Below are 11,515 nucleotides of genomic sequence, written 5' to 3' on the forward strand. Positions count from 1 at the left end.
AGATAAATTACAGTAACAAATTTCGACTTTAATATACGGATAGCGAAACATTCGTTATGATTACGATGTTTTTGGAACGCTAGCAAATCATTTTTTGCGCCTAGCAATGGTTTAAAACTGCAGCAAAACTGCTGTGTTACGGTAAAAAAAAGTGATTTGTTAAAATAACAAAATGAATTTGTAGCACTGACAAAATTCTTATCCTCACAAGCTAAGATTAGTTAGTGTAATAAATGCCTCCATTGAAATACGATGATATTGATATAATGAATACCCGGGAAAAAATGATCAGATCTGATCAGATATGAACAGGCATGAGTTTTCAGGTCCGATCAGATATGAAAAATGACCGGGTCTGACCAGACCTGGCCAGGCATGTTCAGGTCTGTTCATGCCCATCCGGGTAAAAAAATTATAGGAAAAAAATGGCCCTATATAATTATATATAATTATTTATAGCTATATACAATTATATATAATCATTTCTATAACAAATAAAAAAAAAAAAAAATCCGGGCTTGTGCAGGATTTGAACCGTGGACTTTGCGCTCGAAAGTTTAACCCGCTACTCGTTGACCTAAGAGATTAAGACAGACTTAAAAAGTAAGTTTCATATGAAGTTCAAGTAATAAAAATCTTATACGTGATAGATTCTTGGTCAACAAAATTTTATATCTTATATATGATAGATTTTTAGTCGAAAAAATTTTATACCTAATTTATTAATTATTGATTTATAAGTACATAAAAATATATATAATTATAACTAAGTTAACTATATTTAATTATAATTAAGTTAGTTATATTTAATTATAACTAAGATTTGAAATTTAATCCCATATATCAGGCTGGATCAGACATGAACAGGCATGAACAGATATGATTAGGCCTGAGCGTATTTAACGCTTCAGACATGAAAAGATATGAACAGGCATGGGCAGGTATGATCAGGCCTGAGCGTATTTAAGGCTTCAGACATGAACAGGCATGGGCAGGTATGATCAGGCCTGATCATACATGAATAGGCATGATCAAGTCTGATCATTTTTTCCCGGGTATCATGTGTTCTCATAACGAATTGGCTTTTTAATTACGACACAATTTCATTTTTTATTATAACAAATTGATTTGTTACCATAAGCTAACCATGTTTGTCATTATAACAAACTTTTTCGTTATCCCGTCTTTTGTTTTGAGGACGAAACTCTGTTTTTTCATGGATATTTCTAAGTTTTCCAGAAATATAGCCACCATAAAAATATACTGGTTGAGTAACCTTATTTATACAGAACCAAAAAGATCGACTATATTATTCAAAATTATTTTTGAAAGTGACTAAACAATAAACAGTATTTGTCAATTAGAGATTGATTTCAATATTCAATACTATTTGTGCAGATAATTGATGATAGTTTTCATCTGCCTTTTTTTAAAAATTCTTGCGTCGAAAATAGCGTTGATGTAATTTAATATATGGATGCTGTATAGAATGCAGTTTTTGTTTATTAAGAATTTATGTAAAATTATTTCATAGTTAAAAAAAAAAAAAATAATTAAATATCAAGAGGGTTATTCATTACTTGAAGCAACGAATGATAGATAGATATCCGTTGATTACTTCGTATTAGGCTTTTGTACCAGATTACACGTACTCAGCCTATAGGATCCCGTCTCACAATGCTCTATAGGATGGTGAGATAAAAAGAATACAAAAAGATCTTTGCGACTCAAATTCTAAATCCACATCTAAGTGTATGAGAAAAAAAGAAGATTAATGATTTATACACGAAAGAAAAAGAACCATGTGTGTTGATGGCGGCTATGCGTATATAGAGAATTTTGAGATGGTTGCCTACGTCAACAAAGTCTGCTTTTAGTATTTATTTATTTATTTTTTTACATAAGTGTATGTATTTGCGCTATTCTTTATAAACTTTGAATCATTATAGCTGTTATTCTATTATTATAAGATTATATGAAATACAGCCTTTTCAATACAAACCAGTTTAATTTAAGACTAGTTGAACAACAAATAATATATTTATTACATTCATAATACTCCTACTGATGAGAGATTTAAGAAATGGAAACTGTGTTATACACAGATAAATTACGTATTTTTCAATTGAACATGAATCAAATGCACTCATTACTAAATAGGCAAGGGTAGGGCAAGAAAGCCCCCTCCAAAAATTTGATCACCCTGCAAAAATAAAACTTTATTTAGACTTGGTCGTCTTAAATCGTGACTAAGAAAGACTAAAGTCGAAATCAAGACGAACTCACGCAAATTTTTCTCGGATAATACATTTTGTAATTCCCCGTATGCTCAAAAACTCATACTGGCCCTTTGGCCCCTTGTGCTTGAAAACAGTGGGAAGTTTCAGGGCTGGCCCGTACGGTCAACCGTTGTTCAGATTTTTTTATTGATCACAGTCTGTAGACAGAAAAAATAACTTAAATCAAGAAGAATTTACTTGAATCAAAAATGTCTTTATGAATAAAAAATATTTTTTTTTCGTTTACGAGTATTTTTTTCCTAAAATTGATAATCTTAATTCAAGAAAACATTCCTTCGGTTAATAAATTCAACCCTTACGTGACATACGTCCGTAAGCTGTCATAAGATAAAAGTTCAATCATAACGTGAAAAAACAAAAAAAAAGAGTTTTAAAAATTTCTCTTTGAATAAATTCCGTCACATATTTCTTTATTTTACAACGAATCATTAATCTTGATCATATATTATTTCTATTAAAAAAAAAAAAAAAAAACAAAAAAAAATTTTTTAGTATCAAAATGGCACTTGTTTTCATTTAAAAGTTGAATTGCTGACCCAAGTATAATTTTGTTAAATTGAAAAAGAAAATTTTTTTCTTTAAAGAACCTAAAATTCTTGTTCGAACTGTATTACCAAAGAAGCAAGAGTGGTAGAAACTAAATAAACGAATAAAGGAAATAAAAATACCTCTTTGTCGTTTTCATGGTATTTATAGTTAAAATGTCATGTTTCAATATCTCGGACCTATTCCCACCTGATATATAGCAGATAATACTTCTAATACAATGGACGCGAGTTCAATTCCATCTGAAGTCATATCATCGTTTTTTTTTTAAATTAAATTCAACCGTAAAAATATTAAGTATCGTTGAAATTATTTGTTTAGTTACAAAAATGAAGTACATTTTTAGTATGATGAAGTAACGTCTTGAATCAAGTCTCTATGTCTTAAGCCAAGATGACGAAATACGTAAGACAAAAGAATATCGTTTTCTTAATTTAAGAATAAAATAATTACGTTTATAAGGTAAATGACCCAATACCGGAACGACGAAGGGTATATGACTGATTTTTATCGTTTTAAAAATATTCAAATAAATTATAAACCAAAATAATTTGTTACATCATATAGAATAGACATTTACCAATTTAAAAATAATCAAATAAGTTCATTTTTCTTAAATTTAATATAAAAAAAATTTTTTTTCTATGACACCTAAAAGACCCAATACCGGAACGCTGAAATAGCCTTGTCCCAATACGGGAATTCGGTTGTCCTAATACCGGAACAGTAAATAAAATAAGTTATTTTTTGCATTTATTCATGGTGAAAATATTAATAATTATTAAATAATATTAATGTAAAACGAGTATGAATGTAGCAGACATCAGAGAACTTTAAAATTATAACTAAATAAGATAAATAATTAAAAAAATAATATTTACAAAAAAAGCACTATTAATTTCAAAATTTTTTGAATTCACATTTTTTTTAATTTTATATTATTAATTATTTCCTCGATTTATTAATAATTTTAAATTTGTCTGATGTCTGCTATATCACACCCATAATGTAAAATGTATTTAAAATTTAAAAATGATTGAATATTAAATGAAAATAAAAATTTTGAAATAAAGAATAGAAACAAAATAAATCATTTGAGGTTATACTAGAAAAATAATTAAAAAAAAAACTAAAAACAAAAATTTATTCTTCATGATTTAAATTAGAGTTTATCTATACTTAATCTATTTTTTATAACAATCATACATACTGCATTAAATATTAGGGCTCCAGTAATAATTACTATTGTACTTGATTTAGCCAGTCAATAAAACTCACTGTTAATGTCTATCGATAACATTAATATGATTGGCTGTTCCGGTACTGGGCACGGGTTCATTTTGGTGTACCAATAGATGAACAGTAAAATTAATATAATAATACTATTTTTTTCATATTTTTAATATGTTTTCTTGAATTTTATGTCATTCAAGATGCATATACAAAAAAAAAAAATTATTGAAAAGTAATTCTATGCATTTTCTATAAGCTTTAAGACCATTGACTGATTTCTTAGCAAAACCATTAAGAGACATGAAAAAATCATGAATCCGAGTAAGATTGAAATACTCAAGTAAATAATTTTCTCGGTTTTAATGCAAGCTCACATTTTTTCGAATTAGGAAAACAAAATGACTAAACCACATGCAAAAATTACTATGACCATGCTATAGTTTACAATGGTTGCAGTAATTTGAGATATAATCATTGTCAATTTTACTATGAGAATAATAATTTCTCATATTTAAACTTCAGCAGGTGATCAAAATGGTCACGCTTTACTATGACATTTTATCATTTCAAACGGTAATAATTTCTCCGTGTGGTTAACTCTCATTTTGTTTTCAATGTGCATACTATGATATGAGGACGAATTCCGTTCAATATTCGTAGTTAGAAATAATTTTACCTTCAGTCATTATTAACGCCCAAATAAGTTTACTCTTGGGACTTGGACAAAATTGTCGGTTTAATTTTTAAATGAGATGAAACTGTTGAAATTTTCATTGTGTCCACGCCAAGAGTGAAAATTAATTAAATGGTTAAGCATTATAATTAAATCTTTTATTTAAACTTAAACTAAATTTCCATTAATCAAATATTTAAAGATAAGAAAACGTGGTTGAGCCACGTCAGCGTCCGCCATCTTGGGCAACGTCTGTACTCAGTAATTTTCTAATTATAATTAAACAATAAATTAAATTAATTAAAAAACTTTGTTATTATATAGCGTCACAAAAACAATTTTTATTATAAATGTTCTATGACTTTAAAGTCGTCTCGTTGCTTGTCGGGTAAATAAATTTAAATTTTAAAACTTATCATAACTGAATTAATTGCAAGCTGTCACTTTATTAATACCTTACTCTCAATCACCAAGACTTCCTCGTGACTAGGAAGCGGGTTACCCCAGCCTGAGGCCTAAACTAGTGAATTGATACTTGATACCAGGAGACCAAGTTAACTGAGTTAAAATTCTAAATCTCTTGGTGGCGCCTGTAAATAAATTTTTCAGCCGTCAATTGTAATCTGTGGCTTGGACGTGTAAGTCACACGTACACGAAAAAGTCCGGGTTATAAAACCTATGTCAAGATTAATGTATATCTCACTCATGGTATCGTACGCAAAAATATTAGATATCTTGAACACAATGCAATGAAAAAGTCTCTGACGCATTTCATGCATCAGTAACTTACAGTAGGTACTTACGTGTGGCTTGCTCAAGATTTGCTCAAGACTCAACATCAATTTGTGGTTAATTTTGAGTCAGAATTGAAAGCTTATAAGCTTTTAGATATACGAGCTTTTGAATTCCGGCCGGTATATACAAAAGCTAGAAAGCGGGAAGTTTCAGGGCTGGTCCGTAGGGTCAGCCGTTTTTTAGATTTTTTTAACTGATCACAGTCTATTGACAGAAAAAAAAAACTAACTCAAATCAAGAAGAATTTACTCTTATACTTGAATCAAGAATATTATACAATAACGAAGAAAAAATATTTTTCGTTTCTGTATATTTTTTTCTCAACATTGATATTCTCAATTTAAGTAAACATTCCTTCGAGAAATTAATTCAATCCTCAAATGGCATACTTCCGTAAACTGTTATAAGATCAAAGTTAAATCCGCACGTGAAAAAAAAAATCTTAAAAATTTCTCTTTAAATAAATTCTGTAATATATGTCTGACACGGAGAGAAAAAAATGAAAATTTTTACAATTTTGCTTGGGGAAAAACACTTACACACACGCACTCAAATACGCAGACTTACACATGCGTGCGCACGCAAGCACTTGAACACGCAACCACGAACACACATACACATACATACTCAAATAAACCAGCACACATGCATATGAACAAATATGCACACACATTCCAACACACGTGCACACACACTCAAACACGCATGCACAAACATACGCAATCTCACATTCTTACACACGCACAGACACTGAATCGCAAAGGCGACACACTCCGCACACACACTCCGGCGGTGGCGTTATTTTAACACCGCTTTCAATGTTAAAATTTAACACCGGAAATTTGAACACCTCCACTGCCTGGATTTACCCCAGTTGTAAAAATGATAGATTTGTAAACTGATTCTTTTTTTACATAATTTATTAAGTTAATTATTAAGTACATTTATTGTAAATGTATAAATGTAAGGGAGGGGAGAGGGGGGGCCCCCTAAAATTTTTGATGTCTCGAAATATTTGGGGGCGAATTGGGCCCGCCAAAATTTGTAACATGAAAAGTGTTGAAACGGGGAGGAGTAAAATGGGTTATCGAGGCAAAATGGTCCTTCCACAATTCGTAACATGAAAAGTGTTGGGACGGGGAGGGGTAAAATGGGTCACCGATGCAAAATAGGCCACTGAGGCAAAATGGTCCCCCCAAAATTTTTAACGTGAAAATGTTGGGGAGGGGAGGGGTTAATAGGCTGCCTTGACTTTGAAAACCTATGAATATCTTTTAGCCAATGGGTTCATAAAATTTTTTTAACAGAATTGAATACAAAATTATGGTAAGGGTTTCTTTGACGAGGGGATTATTTGAAAAATTATGTTTTGGTGCGAAAATTCAATTTTTTTAAATTAATCGACTATTATTTGAACACAAAACTTTTAATTTAGTTATTTTAAGGTCCAAATCTTTACTATCAACTCTTTTTTATAGTAAATACATAGTAAAAAGTTTCAAAACATAAAACAAACGAGAAACATATATTAAGTTTTGTTTGCGCCCGTTTTACCCAACTCTTCAGGATTTTTAAATTTTAATTGACACAGCTAATTAACACTAAAAACTCAGCAGAAGGAAAAAAAAAGCAAAACAAGCTTAAAAACTCACATTATAAAAAATTTTCAAGGGGGGCCTATTTTGACCACATTTTTTTATTTTTTATTTTTAATGGACAGAAAAAATTAAGGTCGAAAACGTGGCCAGAGAGTAAAAAAAAGTAAAACAAGTAAAAAAAACTGAGGATTCGAAAATTTTGTTCTTAAGGGGCCCATTTTGTCTCAATGACCTATTTCACCCCCCCCCCCCCCTTCCTAACACTTTTCATGTTACGAATTTTGGGGGGACCATTTTGCCTCGGTGACCCGTTTTATCCCTCCCCATTCCAACACTTTTCATGTAAAGAATTTTGTAGGGAGCGTTTTGCCTCATTGGCCCATTTTGCCCCGGTGACCCACTTTACCTCTCCCCGTTCCAACACTTTTCATGTTAAGAATTTTGGTGGGCCTAATTTGCCCCCAATTATTTCAAGACTTTAGGGGGCCCATTTTGCCCCTAAATATTTCGAGGCATCAACAATTTTGGGGGGCCCATTTTGGCTCATTCCCTTCCCTTACATTCATACATTTACTCGTTGGGCGGTGTAAAAAATAAAAATTCACATTGCTCAAATTTTATACGGGATTCGGTGTAATTTTCACGCCAAAATTTTTACACCGATGCATTTACACCACACCGGGTCCATCAAATTTTTCACAGTGTATTTTCGTAAATCTTAAAACCTTCACACATCTCTATTACATCATCGCTGTAAGGCCTAAATGATAATAATGACCAAAAAATTTGGTATTTTGTTGGTTTTAGCATCTTGTAGACTTTTTCTATGCAACATAGCATTTTTTATACGTTTCCATGCAAACTTTTCCTATGCCAACATGGGTATTTTTACTATGTTAACAGAAAAAAATTTTTGAGGAATTTTCCTATGTCTACATCGAAATTTTTCCAATGGTAATATGGAAGATATATTTATAATATGTGAGTAAAATTCCTATAAAATACGGTTATATTCTTATTTTTTCATAGTAAAATTTCCCATGTTGATAAAGCAAAATTTGCTATGTCAACAAGGAAATTTCTCTCAAGTGAAATGGATAAATTCCCATGTTTTTCTCTTCATGTAGGAAATTTAACGAGTTGTTAAATTTCCATAGTTATAAACATAAAAATTATAACCTTTTGAATACATACATATCAGTTTTTTTTTCTAACGATAAATGATAACCTTAGCAATAGAATAGATAAATGTATAAATAATTTTATTTGTTAAAAACAGTTTTTTTAATTGCTAAAAAATACTTTGTATTGAATAATAACAACCCTAATAACCCTGAACTCATTTACATCACAAGAATTGACGTAACGTTACCAAAGTAAATAACATGTGAAGTACTGATTTACCATTGGAGATGTCTAATAATAATTTTAATTTTAAAGCAATTTTTAGTAGAATCCAGAAAAATCTGTTATATTTGTCCTCATGTTAATTTTTCAAAGAATTTTATCAAAACCTTTAGTATTTGGTCGAGTAAATTTGATAAATATTATTCAATCAAAAGTTTACATATAAATCTAGAATATGACGCGAATCGTTACTTAGATAGCAGTCACAATTTTTAACGGCATATTTATTTTTAGTTGAATATCATGGTCGAGTTCGGAAATGAATCAAATCGGCCAATAAGTTTAAAAGTAATTGGTGTTTGAAATTTGAAAAAAAAAAAAAATTGTTTCGCTGATTCATCCAGATATAACTTTTATTTCTTCTATGAATTTATCAATTCATATTAAGTGATTTAATCACAATAATAAATAAACGGGTCATAGGTTTATCAATGAAATCAATTTCAAAATCTATATATTTTTAAATCTAAATAATTAAAATTCTGATTACAACATTTCCTTGAAGAAGAAATAATTAATGCGGTAACAAAGAATAAATAAATGCATAGATAATCTCTTTTAATAAAAATAATATACTTGATTATCGATAACTACATTATAAAATCTTATCAATTACTTGACACTCTATAACCTTAGAATTTCTCAACTTATATAAATAGCGAGTACAATCACAACACTTCATAAGTTAGTATCTCATTTAACAACATTAAGTAAGTGACCTTAGAACATTCATCAATTGTTATAACTTTTATTTTTAAAAAATTTCTAACTTTCAATATTTTATTTTAGGCAATTTCATTAAATTCATTTTTAAATGGTTAAGAATATAATAAATTTTATTTCAATATATAATAAAAATCAAAAAAACCGAAAGGTTAAAAATAAAAAATTTAAGATCTGTGATAATCCAAATAGATCGATTGCAAATCTAATCAAATTTCATCAGATCTGAATTATTTTCTCTCCTGATATGCCTTCACTCCCTGAAAATTTAAAGTTGTAAAAATTTTCCTAAGTATCAATTTATATAATAAATAATTTAATTTAATTTTTTTTTCAGTCAAGTGATTAATCCAACAAATAATGATGAAGATTTTCTTTTTCATTCTCATAATAGCATTTTTTGCTACTGAACTAGAGGCATGCAAAAGTTTAGGCGATGATGTAAGTGTAAATGATGAATCATATATTTTTTCTTATACATTTATATTATGTTACACTTTTTATCCAATAGTTCATCGGATTAGATAATTGACTCATTTACTAAATTACAACTACCATATGAACATATTTTGCATAGTAATTTTCCTTACGCGGAAAGAAATTTTCTTTAAAAATTACCGTTAAATTAACTGTAATCTCGGGACATAATGCGGCACTTTTATGAATTACCATTTTTTGAATAAAAATTACGAAAAAATTTATTTATTTTGTAATAGACTTCATAAAATTAATCGAAAACTGAATAGTATTTGCAGTAGACTACACCAAATAGTATTTGCAGTAGACTACAGCATAAATTTATTGAAAAAAAGTTTAAAATTATTTCACTTACCGATAAATGATTAGATCGTGCCATTCGCTCAACGATTACCGTGAATGTAACGGTAATTTTTAAAGAATAGTATATTACATACCTAGGCCAGTAAAACAAGAAAAGTCTCAGAGCACATGTAATTGTTGGCCAAGGCGAAGTCGAGGCTGACAAACATGCGGTCTGGGGCTTTCCTTTTTAGTGACCAAGGTGCGTATACTATTTCTTTGCTCGACGAAGCTGGAAAGTTGCAACTTCGTTCAGGACAGCGGCCCGAAAGTTGCCACTTTCTGGCCGGAGGGCAGAAAAATTTCTTTCAATGTATATGAAGAGTATGTAGAATTTTATGTGAAAAGAAGTTACAAAAGTCATTCGACTAAAAATAGCCGAATGTATTTTGTAAAAACATGTGTAAAAACACTACATGCCACGTATAATTTATAATGTAATTAGCAGTGCAAATATTCAGTAAATCCATTTATTGTTATTTTCTTGTTATTCTTTGCACTGAAAATGTAATTCTTATTTTTTTTTTTTTTTTTTTTTAGTGTAACAAAATTTTTTATGGTTGTTGCGATCCTTGGTATTGTACTAATTGGTTTGGAAGGGGAAGATGTGTCGAAGGTTAACCAGTAACGCGAAGCCCGTATGCAGATGCTAACAGTCTTGCGACACTTACAGAATAATGCAAAAAAGAGGACTTGCAGGAAATAAATAATTAACGAATATAAATTTTATTAAATTTCCTTTAATAATATTCATCAATAGCTTTTTTTTTTAATTATTGTACAATATTTTAATTATTTACTTTTTAAGAACTCTAAGTATCTTATATTCGTATCAGTTAAAATTAAATGTGACTAAATTCTATTCTTTGACTTTTTTTTTATCCTTTTTTCCAATTTTTGACAAAAAACATGTTGTTTTTACCACAAGTTGTTCTGTTGATAGCAAGGGCGTCTACTCACTGACAACAGTCAATCAATTATTTTGCATTTTATTGTATTGATCCTCAGAAGAAATAATTCAGACATAGGGGAGACCGGGGCACGGGGGCCCCCTTGCCAGCAATTATTTTTTATGGCTTTTAATCTATAGGTCAACTTAATTTGGTCCTTTCTTAAGCAAATCCATTAAGATTTTACCTGAGCTCAAAAAAAAAAAATTTTTCTGGGACACGACGACCCCTCTCCAAAAAGAGCTTAAAAAAATTTGTTTTTTTTATTGAGAAAAAAAGATTTTAAGCACAAATAAACTATTTCCGTACCATTATAATCCCATGGACTTTAAGTTTATTAAAAAAAATTGTATTTAGCTAATATAACCAGTTTTATTGAAATTTTTATTTTTTGATTTTAACCACAATATAATCTATTGATCTAAAAGAGCTTTAATCAATAAATTTTTCAAACTTATTTTACTTTAGGA

At 29.6% G+C, this 11,515-nt stretch overlaps 1 long non-coding RNA gene across 3 annotated transcripts in view; it reads left to right on the plus strand.

The window, feature by feature from the left end:
* Positions 1-10,957, plus strand: part of LOC103580583 (uncharacterized) — a 31,154-nt gene extending 20,197 nt beyond the window's left edge. For 2 of the 3 annotated variants that reach the window (XR_549599.3, XR_549600.2), the window contains exons 6-7: positions 9,614-9,717; positions 10,636-10,957. This is a non-coding gene — a long non-coding RNA (uncharacterized LOC103580583). Of the gene's footprint in view, positions 1-9,224; positions 9,264-9,613; positions 9,718-10,635 lie in introns of those variants that run through there. The other variant, XR_549601.2, reaches the window with a different exon arrangement.
* The last annotated feature ends 558 nt before the right edge of the window (positions 10,958-11,515 follow it).

Source organism: Microplitis demolitor, chromosome 3, assembly GCF_026212275.2.
Source record: "Microplitis demolitor isolate Queensland-Clemson2020A chromosome 3, iyMicDemo2.1a, whole genome shotgun sequence".
NCBI lineage: Eukaryota > Metazoa > Arthropoda > Insecta > Hymenoptera > Braconidae > Microplitis > Microplitis demolitor.